This window comes from Hyperolius riggenbachi, chromosome 9, assembly GCF_040937935.1.
Source record: "Hyperolius riggenbachi isolate aHypRig1 chromosome 9, aHypRig1.pri, whole genome shotgun sequence".
Classification (NCBI taxonomy): Eukaryota; Metazoa; Chordata; class Amphibia; order Anura; family Hyperoliidae; genus Hyperolius; species Hyperolius riggenbachi.
This window is the reverse complement of record NC_090654.1, coordinates 99,212,031-99,234,491: the sequence shown is the minus strand read 5'-3', so window position 1 is coordinate 99,234,491 and position 22,461 is coordinate 99,212,031. Positions and strand designations below refer to the sequence as shown.

The 22,461-nt window shown below is 44.9% G+C and overlaps 1 long non-coding RNA gene across 1 annotated transcript in view; it reads left to right on the top strand.

The window, feature by feature from the left end:
* Window positions 1-20,510, top strand: part of LOC137531682 (uncharacterized) — a 74,595-nt gene extending 54,085 nt beyond the window's left edge. Inside the window, exon 3 of the long non-coding RNA XR_011023707.1 lies at window positions 20,379-20,510. This is a non-coding gene — a long non-coding RNA (uncharacterized lncRNA). The remainder of the gene's footprint in view (window positions 1-20,378) is intronic.
* Window positions 20,511-22,461: the final 1,951 nt, after the last annotated feature.

The following is a 22,461-nucleotide window of genomic DNA, read 5'->3' as shown; positions in this document are numbered from 1 at the left end:
ACCCCCCCACTTTTACACTGTGAGTCAGTCCTAAATTTCTCGACTTATAGCCGAGGATATACGGTAATATATCAATGTAAAGGATGGGAATAAAGTTTACAGTCAAACACATTTTTAGTAGAGATATATATATTTACATAGAAAGAGGGACAAAATCCTGAAAGAGGGAAATATGAGGAGGAAAGAGGGACAGAGTGACAGGGCTCCCAAAGAGGGACTGTCCCTCCAAAAGAGGGACATTTGGGAGCTACGACCTTATCTAGCTGACCACATGCAGTCTTTACAATGGTGAGAAAGCAGACAGTTTTTTTCTAAGGACACTGTAGGAGGCAAGCCTCTCTTCTGCATCATGCTGTGTACATTTACCAGCTTGCCATCAAATTGTACATTTATTTCCCTCAGCCAGCCTAGTGCTTCACATTGTTGGCTCTCCATAAACCACAGACTTATACACTGTACCAGCAGCAAGGGGGAAAAAATCTCACTCCTTCCTCCTGGCTAGTCCCGTTCTGGAATGCACACAACAACACCATCCTCCTCTTAAGTCATAAGGAGGGGCGGGCAGGACAGGAGTCACACAGACACACTCTAGATCCTGAGATAACACTAACATTAGGGAATGCCATACAAAGTGTTGTAGACAAAAGGTTTGTAGATTTGAGCAGTAGAGGCTTTCATTAGAACTTTTTATCTCCGGTCCCCGAGTTTTCAGCCTCTAAGGACAGGAAAAATAAACTTTTTTTCCCTCAAAGCCGTCCTGCAATAAATCTGCCGCTCTAGGCAATTAGCTGGTCAGCTGGTCTCTAGAAGCGCCTCTGAGATCTCCAGCTACACAGACCCAGCTCCCCAGGGCCTATGCTGCATGCCAGGTACGATGGTGTCACACCATCTTAGACATGTCTTGCCTCAAAGCGGAGAGTCACACTGGACCAGCTCTACTGGCTGCTCTTAACAAACAGGTGGATCAGTGGCTGACCCCGCACCAGCTGGAAATCGGCAACATGGTGTGTGACAACGGCAGCAATCTCCTTTATGCTTTGAATTTGGGAAAGTTGACACATGTACCCTGCATGGCACATGTGCTCAATCTAGTCATTCAAAGATTTGTGTCAAAGTACCCAGGCTTAGAGGATGCCCTGACGCAGGCCAGGAAGTTGTGTGGGCATTTCAGGCGGTCTTACACTGCCATGGCACGCTTTGCGGACATTCAGCGGAGAAACAACTGTCCGGTGAGAAGCTTTATATGTGATAGCCCGACTCGCTGGAATTCGACCCTGGTCATGTTCGCTCGCCTGCTAGATAAGGAGAAAGCCGTCACCCAGTACCTTTACAGTTTCAGTAGAAGGACACAATCTGGAGAGATAGGGATGTTCTGGCCCAACAACTGGACACTCATGTGAAATACATGCAGGCTCATGCGGCCGTTTGAGGAGGTGACCAACCTGGTGAGTCGCAGTGAAGGCACCATCAGCGACTTGATCCCTTACGCTTACTTTCTGGAGCGTGCCGTGCGTAGAGTGGTGGATCAAGCTGTGGAGGAGCATGAAGAGGAACAGTTACGGCAGGAACAGTTGTGGGAGCAATTTACATCAGAATCAGATGTTTCCTCAACACCTGCGGCAGCACAGACGGGGGAGGAGGAGGAAGAGTCATGTGGGGAAGAGGAGTCAGACTCGGATGATGAGGAAGGTGTTTCTTTGGAGGAGGAGGAGGAGGTGGCAGCAGAAGAACAACCGCAGCAGGCGTCGCAGGGGGCTTGTGCTGCTCGACGTTCCCGTGGTATAGTTCATGGCTGAGGGGAGGAGGAGGACTTACCTGACATCACTGAGGAAGAGCAAGAGGAGATGGATAGTACGTCTGCATCCAACTTTGTGCAGATGTCGTCTTTCATGCTGTCCAGCCTGTTGAGGGACCCCCGTATAAAATGAGCTGTACTGGGTGGCCACGCTACTAGACCCTCGGTATAGGCACAAAGTGGCAGACATGTTACCAACTCACCAGAAGGCAGAAAGGATGCAGCACATACAGAACAAGCTGGCAACTATGCTTTACAATGCGTTTAAGGGTGATGTCAAAGCACAACGCAATAAAGGTACCACTGCCAGTAATCCTCCTCCCATGTCCACGCAGGCAAGGACAGGACGCTCCAGCGATCTCATGGTGATGTCGGACATGTGGACATTCTTTAGTCCAACGCCTTGACTTAGCGCTTCCAGATCCATCCTCCACCAACGCCTAGACCGGCAGGTAGCCGACTACCTGGCCTTAAAGGAGAACTGTAGTGAGAGTTATATGGAGGCTGACATATTGATTTCCTTTTAAGTAATACCAGTTACCTGGCAGCCCTGCTGAGCTATCTGCCTACAGAATCACACCAGAAACAAGCATGCAGCTAATCTTGTCAGATCTGACAATAATGTCAGAAACACCTGATTTGCTGCATGCTTGTTCAGGGTCTACGGCTAAAGTATTAGAGGCAGAGGATCAACAGGATAGCCAGGCAACTGGCATTGCTTAAAAGGAAATCAATATGGCAGCCTCTATATACCTCTCACTACAGTTCTCCTTTAAGTGCGGATGTAGACACTGTGAGCAGCGATGAACCCTTGGACTACTGGGTGCGCAGGCTTGACCTGTGGCCAGAGGTGCCCCAATTTGCCATCCAACTTCTGTCTTGCCCTGCCTCAAGCATCCTGTCAGAAAGGACCTTCAGCGCAGCTGGAGGCATTGTCACTGAGAAGAGAAGTCGCCTAAGTCACAAAAGTGTTCAGTACTTCACCTTTATCAAAATGAATGAGGCATGGATCCCGGAGGGCTACTGCCCGCCCGAAGACTAAGTCGCTCCCCACACAGCACCTCTTCCTGCAGGCCGCTTGACTGCCTTCTCCGCCACCACCAACAGAGTCCCCCCCTTAAGGACCAGCGCTATTTTTTGTGATCTGTGCTGGGTGGGCTCTGCAGCCCCCAGCACAGATCAGCTGGCACGCAGAGCGATCAGATCGCTCCCCTTTTTTTCCCCCTATGGGGATGATGTGCAGGGGGGGTCTGATCGCTCCTCCTGGCTGGCATGTTGCGGGGGGGGGGCACCTCAAAGCCCCCCTCCGTGGCGAAATTCCCCCCCTCCCTCTCACCCCTGGTGATCCAGGCTGCACAGGACGCTATCCGTCCTGTGCAGCCAGTGACAGGCTGTCCCCTGTCACATGGCGGCGATCCCCGGCCGCTGATTACAATGTAAACAAAGAAGACAAATGTCTCCTACGTTTACATTTAGTCTGCGAGCCGCAATCAGTGGCTCGCAGGCTATTCACGGAGACCCGCTCCGTGATCTAACAGGAAACGGCCGCTCGCGCGTTAGACCCCTTGAAACATCTTTTCCATCACTTTTGTGGCCAGCATAAATTTTTCTAGTTTTCAAAGTTTGCCACCCCATTAAAATCTATTGCGGTTTGCGAAAGTTCGTGCAAAACGAACTTTCGCGGGAGGTTCGTGAACCTAAAGTCGGAGGTTCGGGCCATCTCTACCCACCACGTAATGCCACTCTTGCACTGCTCCGCCTCCATGCACAGGCCAAAACAGAGCATATGCTGATCAGGGATCGGGTATTTATCCGCATCAGGTGACATTAATTGAGAGTTAGTACTGGGCATTATAGATCTGTTCTCCATGCCTCAATGTCTCTCTGATAGGTCTGTTTTTTAAAGGTGCGTGCGAACATGTGATAGAACTGTGGCCATAACATTCAGGACTCAAAGGGAACCTGAACTGAGAGGGATATGGAGGCTGCCATATTTATTTCCTTTAAAATATGATTCTCTACCTCTAATACTTTTAGCAATATACCCTGAACAAGCTTGTAGATCCGATGTTTGGGAACAGTCCGGCAACATTAGCTGCATGCTTGTTTCAGGTGTGTGGTCAGGCAACTAGTATTATTTTAAAGGAAAAATAAATATGGCAGCCACCATATCCCTTAAATATTGATACTCGAATTTGGGACGAAAGGGGCCACCCCTCTAATAATTCAGTACAAAAAAAAACCCAAATAATACAAATTGAGGGTTTCTCGTCCTAGTAATCTTATGCATAAAACATAACTTTTAATAGTAATGCCAATAAATAGTCATAATCTATTGATATTATAACCAGCATGTATGAAGGACTTTTTTATGCTGTATCACTTGTATAACTATTTATTGGCATTACTATTAAAAGTTATGTTTTATGCAGGCCGAGAAACCCTCAATTTGTATTTTGTGTGTTTTTTGTAGCTTCCATATACCTCTCGCTTCAGGTTCCCTTTAAAACCTAGGTCTGTTGTCCATGTCGAAATGTGTCTCTCTGATTGGACTGTTGTCCATATCACAAAGTCTCTCTGATTGGTCTGTTAACTAAGTAACTACATCTTTCTGATAGGTCTGTTGTTCATGTCCCAATGGCTCTCTGATAGGTCTGTTGTCTATGTCCTGATGGCTCTCTGATAAGTCTGTTGTCCATGTCCTGATGTCTCTCTGATAAGTCTGTTCTTGAAGTCCCAATGACTCTCTGATAGGTCTGTCCTTCATGTCCTGATTTCTCTCTGATAGGTCTGTTGTCCATGTCCCAATGTTTCTCTCATAGGTGTGTTGTCTACATTCCGATGTTTCTCTGATAGGTCCTTTGCCCATGTCACGAGGTCTCTCTTGTAGGTCAGTTGACCAAGCCACTACTTCTTTCTGATAGGTGTGCTGTCCAAATCCCTACATCTTTCTAATAGGCCTTCTGTCCATGTTTCAATGTCTATCAAAGTCACGTCATGTCTTCCTAAGTAATGTGAGCATTGCTAGGTTAATGTGTGTTAAACCGTGAGTAACCCTAACAAAGCTCACATCAACGGTAAAGTTGCCGTAAGTTTGTGAATCAGGGCCTAGGAGAGATAAAACATGAGTTAAGTCAGATAAGGACAGTTAAATCAAGAGTTAACACAAATAAGGGGAAATAATTAATGTGATATGTTTTGCCAATAGGTTTCAATGTCACTCTGATCTGTTGTCTAAAGGCTCGTACACACGCCTGACTAAAGTCGGTTGAGGCAGCTGATAATGACCACCTCAGACGATAATCAGGCGTGTGTACAGTGGCCACCAACCCGCAAGCAATCCTCCCGATGGATCACTGACCCCCAGCGATGGACAATTCTTCTGTCCATGCTGCTCCCCCACCAGATGCGTGACATCACACATGTGCTGCTCCATTGTCCCTACGCATAGCAACAGAGAATGTCGCCAGCTACACAGCTGAGATGCATCTGTGCAGTTCCAACCAGCTATGTCACCCAAAGCGACATATATCACTGGTGTGTACACACCCTAAGCCACCACGTCGCTCTGATTTTTCTGTTGTCTGTCCAGATGGCTCTTTCCAGTATGAGCAAACTGGTAAGTGTTTTGGGATGCAGCCCTTTGTATGCTGGTACTGGCACACACCATTTTATCAGAGTGAATGTGATGCGTGTGAGAGTGTATGTGTGTATTATATAAACATGACAAGAAAGATGTGGTAATAAAGCCTTCTCGTACTCACTCAGGGCCGGGCCGAGGCATAGGCTGGAGAGGCTCCAGCCTCAGGGCGCAGTGTAGGAGGGGGCGCAGAATTCATTCAGCTGTCATTCCTAATTGTGTTTGAAGCAGAAAGAAATAAGAAAAGGGGATACATGGCAGTGACTGCAAGCCAGATAACTAGATATTAAGGTGTTGGGGAGGTTGTGGGCCCTGTGGCGCCTCTTAGTCTAATAGCAATCAGTGTGTGACGGCTGGGGTGGGAGGGGTGAAGGGGCGCACTTTGCTGTCTCAGCCTTGGGTGCTGGAGGACCTTGTCCCGGCTCTGTGTAACTCACTGATGCTCACTGGCAATGTGTACCCAAGGTGAATGGCTCATGTAAGGACATGCATAGCTATTGACTGTACACATGAAATGAGCAGATAATACAGCATCCTCTCTAACTACAGCAAACCAATGGCATGACATAGCACAATTACTGTGATGCAGCTTCCCTACGAGATAACAGAGTGACAAAGCACTGGGGGTGACTGTCCTGGAGATACCACAACCTCTAGAACAATGTCCAGCATTAATGAAAGCATGGATAGAAGCAGCAAGTATGCTTTCTTAATATTACAGGGTACCAGTTTTTTGCTCTTTTGGGCTGAAAACTGTCCATGTCATTTGAAGTGTATGATAATAACATGTGCAGACGGTACCTGCTTGTTTGTCATTTTACAAGTTCTGCTGAAGAATTTGCCAATATAAGAACAAAATGAACAAATATGAACAGTGTGAAATAGTGAATAGTGCTCAGCAAGAAAATAATCTAAATTGCTGTAAATAAATGGGTTGGTTCATGAAACTCATCTCTCATTAAATTCCCCTTACTTATTAACTCACAATTTACCTTTCCTTATCTGTCTTAAACTGAACCTGAATCCTTGCACAGGACAGAGGGAAAGCATACAGAAATGCACATTGCATGTGTGTGTAGAGAGTTTAGCCTGTCTAAATCCCCCTCATCTGTGACAAATCACAAGTTGTAATTTGATCTCAGCGGAGTCAGCTGACTGCCACGGCAGATTGGTAAGCACAGGATGTTAACAATAATGCTTCTATGAAAGCAGGAAGTAGACACACTGCAAATGTATTGCAGGATTTGTATCAACTGCAACAAAGAAATGCTTTTCTTTAAGGCTGCTTTCACAGTGGGACATTACATGTGCACGTTAGAGCAGCCCAACTCACAGTAATGAAAAATCAATGTGCTGTTCAGAGTGCCCACGTTGCGTTACATTGTAACGCTACACGTTGAATGAAAGTGCAGCATGCTGTGCGTTATACTGGGCTTTAGCTGCGTTAGACTGCTTGCACATGCTCAGTGACTAGCCACATGGCTAATTAATATTCACTGCACTGTGGTGACATAACCTGGACTCATAGTGTTGTCCAGATCATGAATGAATCGTTCATTTGATCCGGATCTTTTTTGTGAGTCGAATCATCCGGATCATCACAATGAATGATTCGGTTCACAGTGGATGTCTGTCTGGAAGAAACATGAACATACAGAATGTACAGTGCAGGGAAAGTCCTGTCCTGCTAGTCATTTCACCCAGTCTGCTTCCCTAGTAAAATGATTCAAATGATTCGGTTCAAAGATCCGGATCTTTTCAATGATCCGATTCGAATCATCCGAATCCTTGAAAAGATTCGGACTTCCCATCACTATCCTGGAGCGGCTGTTCTATCAGTATAGATAGAACGAAAACAGCGCACCAAGAGCTGCATAACGCGGCTCAATCTGATGTCAAATTTCAACACCACCATGCGTTGCGTTAGGGGCACATTATGTGACCTTAACGTCCCCTAAAACGCAACGTCTTGGTGTGAAAGTAGCCTAAAGGTTAGTATTTTGTTGCTTGTCTTTTAAAGCAGAGAGGAAGTTCTGAGTTCAATTCCACTTTAACTGGTGATTTATCTCTTCTGCGGCATGTTGCACAAAAGCGCAGTAATATAGCTGTGCAAAGACAGCACTCAGCCCATTTTGTCCAGCAGCATGTACCATGCTTTTGTGCATCAACCCTGATGCACCAAACACAGTTAGAAGAGCATGGCAATTTTACCGGTACTAACGCCGATGGAGCACCACCCCGCCTATTAGTGTCACGTGTGTCACTATGGTAATGCATGGAGATACCCCGATATCAATAAATGTGGAGGACACAATTCTAATGGTTAGAAGTTTACCTAAATATCTGCCTTATCCAAGCTTTAACTTCCCTAACTGTAAAAACGTAGAGAGATGCCAGAAACAGGCTTTATTCTAATACACTACTTCCTGAACATCTGTTTTCCCTCAGGAAACATCTTCCTGTAAATACATCTTACAGGTAGGATACAGGGAAAGTGTTCTGCATATCCTTCTCAGTATCAGAGACAGATTCAAGGGAAAAACACTGAGCAACAGGCCTTGGGAGAGAAACACAGGCACTATAAAAGGAAACTACAGACCATGTTTATCTACAATGTCCACTACATCAAGTGCCTCTAACCATAAGAAGACGCTTTATGAGGGTCAAAGCGGAGAGAGCAAAACCTGGCCTAAGTCCTGGTTCACATCAGCGTTCGCTGTCCGGATTCGCCTGATCGGATCCGGACCGTATACTGTACAAACGGAACGTACTTTCCGCATAGCAATGCAAAGTCTATGCGGACGTTCACATGCGTCCCTTCCGTACAGAATGGAGCCGGATCAGATCCGGACTCCGGACACGTTTCCAACATGCGCTATATTTCGGGTCCGGATCATCCGGCCCACGCACCCGGGCCGGGTCCTGACCCGAACATGCGGCCATGCTGTGCAATGAGAAACGGATGTTTCTCATCACACTGGCAATAGGACCGGATGCTTCCAGCACCGGTCCTATGCCACTTGGGGGGCCCGGACTACACGCCGGTATCCCCCATGCTTGTGGTGCCTTTCTGGCACTGCAATGTATCTAGTTCCGGCTACTTTATTGTAGCCGGAACTGATACATTCCGGATCCGCATCTGGCGGCAACTTGTGGCCACCGCAGAGACCCGTACGGTCTCTTTGCGGCCCCCGGACACTTGCGGACTCGAACTGCAAGTGTGAACGGGGCCTAAGGCTCAACATTAAAAAAAACGAAGATCATGGCATCAGGACACACCCCCTCCTAGCACATCAAGGGGGAAGAAATGGAAATAGGCTTTGGCCCTTATTTAATTCATTTTATCTCCTAAGTTTTCTCCTAGGAGATCATTTTTTATCTTCTGTTTAAAATAAGTTTTCAGCACCCTGCAATTGAAAAAGTACCAAAAGTAGGTGAAAAGGTACTTTCAAAATTATTCAAATTATTTATTTGCTTGCTGGTAACTTAGAAGGCATTTTATTGATTAGGCTGCAAAATATCACACAGGAGAAAACTTAGGAGAAAAAGTAAAATTAATAAGGGCCTTCCTGTGTCCTCCTTGACCCGACTACCACTGACCAGGACTGGCCGTACTGTGCCTGCACAGTAGCACAGAGTCACTTGTTGACAAGCAGTTTGGGTTACTGTGCCCAGGCGCTATACGACCGCTCAGCCACAAGACCATATCCAACAAGCTCTTGTCACATATGTTGAGAGGGTCTGTGTGTGGTAATGGTGGGGTCAAGGAGGACATGGGAAGCCTCTGGACTAGGTAAGTATCTGATTTTTTTTCCCCCCTACTGCCTCATGTTTACTTTGGGCAGAGTTCCTTTACCTTATAAGAAGCAGTTACATTTGCCCAGCACCCCAAGGTCCCATAATCCCAGTTTCAGTATGTTTTGTTTTATGCTGGGCCGGAAAAGCCCACAGCTTTTCAACTGGGCATGAAGGAGTTCACAAACCACACATGCCCAGTAAATGAAATCATTCATGCACTTCGCCTTTCCTTCGTACATGAGAGCCTCCTTTTACTGGGTATGTACGACTAGTGAGCTTGCACATGCCTAGTTCAAATGTGGATGTTCCTGTGCACTAGGCATGCATGGTTTGGGAGCTTGCACATGCGCAGTATGTATCTGCTCATTTATTGCCATGGGTGCTTAAAGTTGAATGGATGCCAGTCACATAAGTAAAAGGCTGTGTTAATGAGGAACAAGGGTACCCTGGAGCCCTGGGAGACCTATAACTGCTTCTCATAAGGTATAGGAACACTGTCCAGTTTTAAAAGTAGAATAACCATTTCAGGGACCCTTTAATTACAGATATTCTTTCAGCATAACACAAAAGCAGCATACACCTTTGGTTGAATAGATCGTTAGTCATGGTGGTAAAAAGTGGGAGGGCCCATATCTGAGCTCCAGTCTTGCATACCAATACAGACTGAGGCAGGATTCACACTTATTGCGAAAAACTGAACTTTTTTTGCTTACGTTTTTGCATCAAGATTCACATTTGTATGTGCATTTTTGTGAGCAGTTTGTACGCAGCTAATGAAAGTCAATGGGAAAATGTGAATTTTAGCAGAAGTGTGATTCTTCATTGACTTTCAATAGATGTGCGGCGAAAGTATTTTTGTACATAGGCAATTTGCATGCAATGTTTTGTAACTGTGGACCCTGCCTTAGGCTCAAAGGTGGGAATTCCATGTTGCATAAGTTGAAGTGAGTGCTAGTGCCTTAGAGGCGCTTTTACACTTTAATCCGGCAGTAAGGATAAATATAGCACAGGTGCAGTACATTCTTTTCATCCACTTCAGAATAGTCAAGTTTTGCTCAGGGTAAACAGTAATAATGTTAGAGACATCTGAAAAAGCAATACTCTCTGTCCTCCTTGAAGCCTTGGGATTCCAGTTCACTTACATTTCCATGCCTAGGCATGAGGACACATAAGTGCAGGAATATAATCAATGGGAGGGACTATCTTCTGCAGGGACGCCAACAGGTAGGGACAGAGAGGGCGTGGCTGTGCTGTTCCTGGAAAGTGACCTCACAATTCAGTTCTGAACTTCTTAGAAATCATCTTCCATTAATTGACAAAAACTTGCAACAATCGCCTGCATTATAGGGCAGGGGTGTCAAACTCAATCATGCAAGAGGCCAAAATCTAAAATATAGTCTAAGTTGTAGGACAAATTTTTCATCAGGATTCAAAATTGAACAGTCTCAAATGCAGTGACATAATCAGAGTCCCCTTCTGCAGAGTAGCGCAGTGGAGCAGTTTAATATTTACATGCTCCAGTGCTGGTTCTGGACTCTGATCTTCCTGATAATAACATGCTCTATGCTGCATACACCAGGCTCCGAATGCATGTCACGTGATCAAGAGAAGAAAGGATGCAGGTTAGGGCCCATTTGAATTACTAGCTATCGCTAGCGCTTTGAAAAGCGGTAGCGTAATTGTTAGTATATGGCAGTGATTTCATTGCAGCGATCGACAACAATTTGTGATTTGTGGATATCGCAGATGCGATGCATGCATTGCTTTTCAACAATTTTGGAGCGATCGCAGCCCAAATGTTGAAATATCTTGAAATCGCTCAAAAATCCCGTTTGCGTACAATGAAAAACTGAAAAAAAAAAACCACTCTGCAAAATGCTACCAATTTTGCTAACGTTTTTGGAATCCCCAGTGTGAACAGGCCCTTAGAGCATGTAACTTCCAGGAAGAACAGAAGAGACACACACAGTGCATCGGTGGAGCAGTGTAAATATTACACCGCTCTGTTGCAATACTCTGCTACGGTGTTGGGGGGAAGGTGTATGTGTGTTGTACCGCCCACATGGGGAGTTGAGAGGTTTGGATCTCCAGAGCGGGCCATTCTAAGTTTGTTGGGGGGGGGGGGGGGTCTCGTGGGTTACCAGTGTGATCCTTTGGAGGGAAGGCAGTGTGCTGTCATTCTTTTACTGCTTACAATGATGGGCATTTGATTCTTTCGAGGGCCACATAAAATGGCAAAGAGGATTGCATTCGGCCTGTGGGCCATGTGTTGGGCCATGTGTTGACACCTGTGTCACAGGGAGCCAAAGAGAAGGTTACTGAATGGCTAATAAATTAGCAGTTGTAAAATTACAGTTGTAGGAATACCCCCCATCCCCCCCAATAACTAAGGAAAGGAGCATGGGGCCCGAGTGTGAGTTTTACATGGGGCCCCATGCAGGCTATTGATATGCAGGGTCAAAACTCATGAGGGACAGCGGCAGTGCCACAGAGGTGTATTTAATTTAAGGAAACAGTTTGCTAAGGATTACCAAATGTAATGTACATATAGGGGTGTTCATTACAAGCATAGCACCAATGAAAAGCTAAGATGAAAAACACCACTGAAAAGCTAAAATGGATGAAAGAAGGGCCCCTAGTGGGACTCTCTGGCCCAGGGTTCTGGTGCGGTCACAGTCTCTGTATCCCCTAATGCTACGCCACTGACACCCCCCCCCCCCCTTGCCTTCATTGAATAACATTTTTGTACAATAATCGCAGGCTGTTTTGATTTATTTAAAACAGTTATCACTACCTACACATGTGCATTACTGAACTACAGTATACATAACTTAATGAAAAATACTTATTTTTTCAATATTAATTTATAAATTACCAGAGTGTTTTTGGGAAGGAGGCAGTGTGACATCATCGTAGCCTAAGCATAACATCACTGGGTTACACACCACTATAAAGCAGCATATAGATTATAAGAGGCATTTCTGGTGGGATAATCAAAGCAAACCTGGGAGTTTTGAAATAATAAAAAATGCCATACTTCCCTCGGTAGAAGTTTGAGGCTTTCCTCACCTCCCTCCACTTCACTGTTTAGGCAGTGGGCCCCCCAAAGCTTCCATACGAGAGTAAGTGCAGCTGCACTGCGCCAGAGCAGGAAGGCTAAAGGCCTGTTTCCACTACACGCAGATTGGATACAGAAAAAACTGACTCCAATGAATGCCTATGGGAAAATCTGCATCAGAAAAATCGCGTTTAGTGGAAACAGGCCCATAGACATTCATTAGAGTCAGTTTTCTGCATCTAATCTGCGTGTAGTGGAAACAGGCCCTTACGCAGGACAGCTGGTGACAAGCGCCCTTGTTGATGGGCTTTTGGAGGTCCCAGTGCTGGAATAGCAAGGAACAGCAAGGAAAAGGGGAATGGGGAAACCCTCTGGGTTATCCAAAGGCTTTAAGGTAAAAACAGGTATCTTGAATGATTTATTACATTTTACTATGTAATTGCAGTTCATCTTTAAGATTGTAAGCTCCGAAAGGGCTCGATTCAACTCCTCCATTACAGTTTATACTTCTAATGCATCAGGCTTGTCCTTTGTACGTCCTAAGACAATAGCAATAATAATAATGCTACCAACCAATAAGTGAGTCAACCCACGGCGGTCATCTTAAATAAAATGCGATTCCAGTTTGACTTCCCATGGAAAATGAATGTCACAGGAGGCCACCTAGGGACACAAGCACTTTGCGCCAAGAAATGGGCAGGATCAAAGGTGGATCAATAATAGCAAATGCTTTGTCATGTGACATACTCCCAACCACTCTCCTCTCCACTAATATGAAACTGGCTACACAACTTTCAGCAACTCCCAGGTGATGCTTGCCACCATTGTATTCATAACATCGCAACCTCTCCCCAGCCAGTAACAGCCCATAGCAAAAGGTCCCAAAGTCACACCACAAAATATACAGCAATGTAGCTAGAGAGTACTGAATATTCTTATCCAACTCAAATACAGCTTATTACACTCAACAACAAATTCTTTTTTTTTTTTTTTTGACATGCTGAAGTCTAAAAAGCTACATTATACTTTGAAACACATTGACATTGTGTAAACTTCCATGGAATAGACAGAAAGCTCTGCTCTGTATAATGGGAAGGGCCTCATGGTAGTCTTTGGCCACTACCCAATGTTTTGATGCAGCAGTTTTTCTAGACTCTCCCTTTTCAAAGACTGTTTGAAGATTGCCCTTTAGCTATGCCACCTGCTATTTAAAGCAGCTGGCACTGAGAGCTTTGCCTTGCCAGTGTTTACTGAAAACATTAACTGGGACAGGCAGTACTCGAGTTTTTCAGTGTGAAAGTTCTATGGAATATTTAAAGTCATTCAGGATTATGAAACTTGCTGTAATATTTGTAAGCACATGAAATCCAGCTAAATGCAGTATGAAAACCAGAACATGTTACAGCTAAGCACCAGCCATAACTTTTTGCTGGTTTTGTATTGAATATAGGAGGGTAAACCCTTGTACACACACTAGGTGGTTCTCGGCTGAGGTGGCCAGCTAGGGCCGGCTCTGACAAGAATATAGCGTGTGTACAGTGGCCCCGCTAACCCTTGGTGCCTCAAAGAGTGATCTGCTTGGCGGATTGACTTGGTCGAGCACAGGCCGAAAGTATTGTTCTGCGACTCGCTCCACAGAACCTACTTTCCCCTCCATAGCAACAGAATGAGTTGCTACCCTCTAGACTAGTGACATGTCTGTGCAGCCTCAGTCCTGATAGCTGTCAGCCCCCGCATGTGTGCACATATCGTACACACTTACGCCAGGCAGACCCTCTCTTAAGAGTATTATGTTGTACCTGACAGACACTGATAGTGTCTGTATATGTAACCAGTTTGCTACTGCCTTCTCATTCCTCACCTTACACCAACAGTTGTTAGGGCGGTTTATGGTAGTTCAGTGTCATTGATCCAGCCTGTGATAAATTTAGGTGAGCACTATAACACATTATTATTATCAGGGCCGGATTCACCATATGGCACTGTAGGCACGTGCCTACAGGCGCCTGATGATGGAAAGGCGTCTCACTGCCCTCCCCGAGCTCCTCCCTCCCTCTTCCCCTATGCCGAGTCCTGATGAGAGTGTAAATGAGAGGTTACTCACCCTGCTATCAGCATTCCACTGATGAGCGCTTACTTCAGCTAGTGCACCTCTAGCTACTTAATACTGAGGTTCCTCTAGCTACCTAATACTTGGGGGCACCTCTAGCTACTTAATATTGAGGGTACTTCTGGCTACCTAATACTAAGGAGCACCTGTAGCTATCTATAATGGGCAAGGAAGTAAGGGAGAAGTGACAGCTGGGGAAACTGGCACACTTGCGGCTGACTATCCCTCCAAACAATATCATTAAAGTGGTATAAAACCCTGACATAATATTAAATAAAAACATGTTTTCCTACTTTTTATATGCCATACAGTTATCATATTTGCTTTTGTGCATAAGTATTATTATTCATTTAGAAATTACAAGTTCCCAAAGTACAATGTTTTTGCTCTGAGAGCTGCCTTTGCATTTTATTCATAACTGGTTTATTAATCTTGTACTGTACACAGAAATGCTTTCTGAGTGTCTGTCTGTGTTCAGGAGAGTCTGCACAGTCAGAGAAGTATTTACTTAATTGTATCAAGTGAGGAATGTAAGCACAAGTTAACATTATCTCCAGCTCGGATGCATCCAGCTTTCCCTGCAGGGAGCTTGTAAGTCCTGTGTTTAACTAGTTGAATGTTGTTCTATGTTGTTCTGTAAATAATCTTTTAGAGCAAAGAAGAAATGCTTGGTTTCATTCCGCTTTAAGTACAGTAACCACCCAAACAACATATTTAGGCACTACTTTCTAAATAACATAATTAGGCAGCATGTACCCCCATGTAATATAAGTAAGCAAAGTGCCCCCCCTTCCCCCAAAAAAACACAATTAGATAGCATCCCCTAAAAACCAAATGCACCCAAAAAAAGCATTTTTAGGCAGAGTGTCTCCCCAAACAACATAATTAGGTAGACGGTCCCCCAAACCACATAATTATGCAGTGTCTCCCAAACAACATAATTGGGCGGAGTATTGTAACGATCTTACCTCATCCCGGCGGGTCCCGCGACATCTCCGGCAAGACTCGCTCGCGTGGGGGGTCCATCCCCAGCGTCTCTCCGGCGGTGAGTCAGGGCGGCCTTTACAAGCTTAGGAGGGGTGTCTGATTGTAGACTCGTCCTCCTGAGGGCTGGCCTGGCTCATCACTTATGGTATTTTAGGCCCAGTCAGTCAGTTGCGCACTGGCCTTGATACTAATCAGTTCGCTGGTTCTAGGTCTAGCTAGTGATTTTAAACTACATTAATATATTGTGTAGACGCACAATATATATGTACTCCAGTTAGTCAGTCTTTGTTATTTTCGTATATATTATTGTAATATTATTTTGTAACATCTGATTGTATATTTTCTGTGTACCGACCTCTGGCCTGCCTCCTGACCTTGCTCCTGTCTTATCCTTTTGTACCGCTGCCATCTGATAACACGTGTTTTGACTCGGCCTGCCTTGACGACTCTATTGCCTGATCCTTCTAACTAGACTGACATCTGACATTAGTGCTGACCCTGCGTGTTATCGAATACGAGATTGCCTTACGACTCTGTACCTTGTTACCTCTGTCACTGTTTACGACTACGGCCTGATCCTGACTACGCTTACCCTCTCGCATTGTATTTGTTCACTACGTCTACGCCTCTCACGCATCAGCGTGATAAGTATCTCCTAAACAGCATAAATAGGCAAAATAAACTTTTATCCTGCGCCTTTATGTACTTGGCTAATGTTTTGCCTATGGTGCTGCTCCAATATCTGGGTGTTGAAGGGAGGAACGTTCTAATGTTGTATAAAGCGCGCATGAAGCTGCCAGCAGGTCCTTTAAGTCCTTCCTGGGGTTCGGGGAGGAATAAGAGGACCCACTGCTGGCTTCACATATGCTTTATACACTATATGTGCAACTTATATTTGTTTCAAAACAATAGGTTAACACACCATAGGTACATAGTTCCTCCCTTTTTGTTTAGCATAATTAGGCAGCATGTACCCCTAAACAACGCATATATGCAATCAGTTGTTAAATCCCAATGGACCGATATTCTTCAAACACATTTCAGTAGTTTTGTTTTACCAATGCAAGTATCTTTTCAAAATCCATGTTTACACTGTAAAATTTCACTGCAATGACAATACAGGCATCTCAGCAACTCATAAGCACAAATTGCCAGCTGGGGTTTGTCATTTTTTCTGGGTCACCTTTGTTAGAATACATATGTATGGCGGGTTATCTTGATGACCTTTTTGCTCAACTGTTCCAGCCTTTCACTTCTGCAGAAAGCTCTTACTTTGGTATTTCCTTGTTAGTGACAGAGGTGGTTTTCTTTTGCAGGTAGGATGTGGTTGGGAAAACCTACATTAAATAATATGCAATACCCTACAGCTCTTTAGACACTTGTGTCTTCTGTATATTGTTCTATATTTGTTACAAGATAATTAAATTCTACCATTAACCCACGCATGCGCAGACCTGTCATGCCGGCCGCCGTGATAACGCGAAGCGGCCGGAGTGATGACGCATTGCGTCATTAACCAGGAAGAGCCGGCCCGACACCCGGCCCGGGTGTCGCCGGGTGACGCCGGTGGAGGCTGAAGGAAAAGAGCCAGGAGGACGCTGGGGGACCTCGCCACCTACAGTGAGCTGGAAGAAGCCTCAGGTAAGTGTATTCTTTTAAATTCGGGCACTCCTCAGTTTCCCTTTAAGGGGAACCTGAGATGAATGAAAAACAAAAATTCATACATACCTCGGGCCTCCTCCAGCCCCCTCTGGCCTGATCGCTCCCTTAGCACCGTCCTCCGCCTTCTGTGTCCTCCATAAGGGCTCCCGGTATGTTGGCCAGTTGGGAGCTTTCTGTGCCTGCGCGGCCCGGCTGCGCGCGCCAGCCACACTGCGGTCCCATCACCGGGAGCTTTCTGCGCCTGCGCAGTACTACTGCGCAAGTACTGGGCAGGCTCAGAACTCCCCTGGCCGCGGAAGCGAGACGGGGAGCACACGCAGCCGCACAGCGCATGTGCCGACTGCTCCCGACTGGCTGAAGATACCAGGACCCCTTACAGAAGATCGAGGAGGCGGAGGATGGTGCAGAGTGAGCGATCAGGCTGGAGGAAGCCCGAGGTGTGTATGAATTTTTTTCCTATTCATCTCAGGTACACTTTAAAACTTTAAAATCTTGATCATTTCTGTTATGTTTCTTTTTTCTTTTCTATGTCTGAAGATGTGTACAAAGTTGTTTTTCATAAAATGTGTTGTGCTTAAACTCTTCTGCTTGACTTAATTTAAAAGAGGCGTAACACAATAAAACCCTTTTTACTGTCATGGTTATGCTAACCTTTTGCTACCACAGTTGGCTGAGTCAGTTTTCACATGAAAACAGTACAGACTTCAGTATTACTTAAAGCAGGGGTCTCAAACTCGCGGCCCGTGGGCCATTTGCGGCCCGCGATACAATATTTTGTGGCCCCAGGGCCCCAGAGCTTGTAGGGGCCCCCAGTGGCTACAAGAGGAAAAAAAAATTTTCAAATCGGCCTTATAGTTTTTGAAAAAATCGATTTTAAAGTTGCAAAGGAAAAAAATACACATTTAAAAACCCGCCGACTTTAATGGTTAATAGCAAGTCTACCTTAAATGCTAGAAACCCTAAATTTGCAGGATATGCTAAGGAGATCATTAGGGATAAGAGGAAAAAACAATTTTTCAAAAAGACCTTATAGTTTTTGAGAAAATCGATTTTAAAGTTTCAAAGGAAAATAGTATACTTTTAAATGCGGTAAATGTCACTTTTAGTAGCAAACCTAACGATAGTGTAATTTTACATGTATCAAAAGTAAGAGCAATACATTTCCAGACAGGGTTTCCCGGGGGTCCATACGCAGCCGCAGCGCTTTGGCCAGGGATCGCTATACAGCCGCAATATGGCTGTATGAAGATTCCTGGCATTTTTTCCTATTTTCCCATTTATTTATTTTTTATGTTTAGAGTGTGGGAATTTTTTTTTTTTAATTATGTGGGGTCCCCCCTCCTGAAACTTTTTAACCCCTTGTCCCCCATGCAGGCTGGGGTAGCCAGAATGTGGAGCTCCGACCGATTGGGGCTTCACACCCTGACTATACCAGCTGCAAAAAAGGTCCCTTAATGCCGATTTTTGTTCCAGGGTATCTGTTGGGGGGGGGGGGGGGGTGAGGGCAGGTTTATTTTGCTCTGGGGCCCCATTGTTGCTTAAACCAGCCCTGCCTGCCGGCAAAAGCAAAAGAGACACGGAAGCGTACTATATTTTACCTTATAGTTCGCTTCAGTGCTCCCAAGTAATCCGCCGCATCCCCGCCGCTAAACAAGGGCTGCAGACCCCCAAATCCCCCGCGCAAACATCCACGACTGCGCTGAGGGGCAGAGCTTCCAGCTGTAGGTCTGCCCCTCCTGACGTCAATCGCCGAATGGATCGCCGCCTCTCCCCCGCCCCTCTCTGTGAAGGAAGAGTGAGAGGGGCGGGCAGAGGCGGCGATCCGCCGCGATTGACGTCAGGAGGGGCAGAGCTGAAGCTGAAAGCTCTGCCCCTTCCAGGAAATGCCGGCGGATTGCCCCCCGGGGTGATTTGGGGGCTCTGCAGCCCTCGTTTTGCGGCGGGGACACGTGAACTCCCTTATGCGGCCCAGCCTCATCCTGACTTTGCCTCCTGCGGCCCCCGGGTAAATTGAGTTTGAGACCCCTGACTTAAAGTCTCAAAGCATAAGTATTTTCACATGATCTTTAAGTGGTGATCATGGGTGTAGCAATACCCCTGTGACCCCTCCATCGCAGGGGGGCCCAAAAGCTTTGGGGGTCCTTCCTCCTCCCTCTCCCCAACCACAAATGCAGCCAATTAGCAAAAAACCCTCCCTGTTCATTCACAAAAAAACGTGTGCAGGAGCGTGTGTAATTTTTTCCTGCTTCCAGATGCTGCTTCACAGCAGAACACTCTCTGCTGCCATTCGCTGGCTTCCGATCATGTTACCTGCATGGAATTCGGGGACCAAGGGAGCCCCATGCTATCATTTTTGCAGGGGGACCCCATTAAAGAGACACTGAAGCAAAAAAAAATGATATAATGAATTGGTTGTGTAGTATGGATAATTATTAGTAGCAAAGAAAATATTTTCATATTTTCAGTTATATAGTTTTTTTTATAACATTGCATCATTCTTTAATATTTGCAGTTCACACACTACTCAGCATTCTAAATGATTTTACAGAGCAGGCCTGTGAACTATTGACCTGTCCTCTGCTGAGAAAAAGAAATTACAATGACTGACAGTTGACATAACAAGCTTCAGAAGACAGGGCTCTCTGCGACTTTGAAAGTCGTGGAGCTCAGTGGCTCTTTTGCATAGATAACAACTGGAGTTTCTTAACTCTTCCTGTACTGGAAACAATATTAGACTTATGTCTCTGCTCCTAATGTTTTATTTCTTAGCTGTAGAACACATACAAATTATTATATAATATTTTTTTTTTGCGCTTCAGTGTCTCTTTAAGTCTAGTTACGTCCCTGGTGATGATGTAATACAATGTAAAGGCTGGTGGAAAAGCTGCATATACTAGTTACCACCGTTACTGATAAGTTACTTTCCCTAGATTGGCTTTTGAGTATAAGTAGGCAGAGGCGGGACAAGATCCTCCAGCACCCAAGGCTGAGACACCAAAGTGCTCCCCCCTATCCCTCCCACCCCAGCCGCCACACACTGATTACTATTAGACTAAGATGCACCCTAGGGCCCCCAACTCCCAAAACACCTTAATCTCTAGTTATCTGGCTTGCAGTCACTGCCATATATCCCCTTTGCTTATTTATCTCGGCTTCAAACACAATAGGAGAATGATAGCTTAGTAAGTTGTTCGCCCCCTCCTACACTGCGCCCTGAGGCTGGAGCCTTTCTTGCCTCTGCCTCGACCCTGCAAGTAGGTCCTTAAATTTGGGTGGACTTCTCAGTATGAAAGGTCCTCCACACTATGCCCATCTTCTTCTGCTTTAGGTCCTTGCACCAATTCAGGAGATGGAGAATGGTCAAGTGAGGCTTAGATGGACTTCCAGTTGGGCCTTAATTATGTTTCCATCAAACTTGGAATCCGATTGTACCTCAGAAGAACCTCATACGGTGAACAAATGTGGGGAGAAGGCATATAAAAAAGGATTAAAAGAGGTAAGAGATTGCTTACCTACAAGGATTGAAATAACAATTTATTGCTCAATGACGGTGCATTTTGTGGGACTTAATACCACTCCATCAGGTGTGGTATTAATTCCCACAAAATGCAATAAGGTGACTAAAAATATAAAAATATAATTATAATGTTCAGAGCTCTGATTTTTTTCCCTAATGACTGTTTCTAATATGTGTAAAATACAATATACATTAAATTCGGTATACCATTTTATCAGTGTGATTGCAAGAAAGATTTAAAGGAGAACTGCAGTGAGAGGTATATGGAGGCTGCCATATTTATTTCCTTTTAAGCAATACCAGTTGCCTGGCTATTCAGCTAATCCTCTGCCTCTAATACTTTCAGCCATAGGCCCTGAACAAGCATGCAGCAGATCAGGTGTTTCTGACAAATTTAGACAGATATGACAAGATTAGTTGCATGCTGGTTTCTGGTGTGATTCAGACACTTCTTTAGGCAAATAGACCATCAGAGCTGCCAGGCAACTGGTATTGCTTAAAAGGAAATAAATATGGCAGCCTCCATATCCCTCTCACTACAGTTCTCCTTTAAGCAATACCAGTTGCCTGGCTATTCAGCTAATCCTCTGCCTCTAATACTTTCAGCCATAGGCCCTGAACAAGCATGCAGCAGGTCAGGTGTTTCTGACAAATTTAGACAGATATGACAAGATTAGCTGCATGCTTGTTTCTGGTGTGATTCAGACACTTCTTTAGGCAAATAGACCATCAGGGCTGCCAGGCAACTGGTATTGCTTAACCACTTGAGGACTACAGTCTTTCTAACCCTTAAGGACCAGGCACTTTTTTTCCACTCAGACCACTGCAGCTTTCACGGTTTATTGCTCGCTCATACAACCTACCACCTAAATGAATTTTGGCTCCTTTTCTTGTCACTAATAAAGCTTTCTTTTGGTGCTATTTGATTGCTCCTGCGATTTTTACTTTTTATTATATTCATCAAAAAAGACATGAATTTTGGCAAAAAAATGATTTTTTTAACTTTCTGTGCTGACAATTTTCAAATAAAGTAAAATTTCTGTATACATGCAGCGCGAAAAATGTGGACAAACATGTTTTTGATTAAAAAAAACCCATTCAGTGTATATTTATTGGTTTGGGTAAAAGTTATAGCGTTTACAAACTATGGTGCAAAAAGTGAATTTTCCCATTTTCAAGCATCTCTGACTTTTCTGACCCCCTGTCATGTTTCATGAGGGGCTAGAATTCCAGGATAGTATAAATACCCCCCAAATGACCCCATTTTGGAAAGAAGACATCCCAAAGTATTCACTGAGAGGCATAGTGAGTTCATAGAAGATATTATTTTTTGTCACAAGTAAGCGGAAAATGACACTTTGTGACAAAAAAAAGAAAAAAAAAAAGAATCCATTTCTTCTAACTTGCGACAAAAAAAAATGAAATCTGCCACGGACTCACCATGCCCCTCTCTGAATACCTTGAAGTGTCTACTTTCCAAAATGGGGTCATTTGTGGGGTGTGTTTACTGTCCTCGCATTTTGGGGGGTGCTAATTTGTAAGCACCCCTGTAAAGCCTAAAAGTGCTCATTGGACTTTGGGCCCCTTAGCGCAGTTAGGCTGCAAAAAAGTGCCACACATGTGGTATTGCCGTACTCAAGAGAAGTAGTAGAATGTGTTTTGGGGTGTATTTTTACACATACCCATGCTGGGTGGGAGAAATATCTCTGTAAATGACAATTTTTTCATTTTTTTTACACACAATTGTCCATTTACAGAGTTATTTCTCCCACCCAGCATGGGTATGTGTAAAAATACACCCCAAAACACATTGTACTACTTCTCCCGAGTACGGCGATACCACATGTGTGGCACTTTTTTGCACCCTAACTGCGCTAAAGGGCCCAAAGTCCAA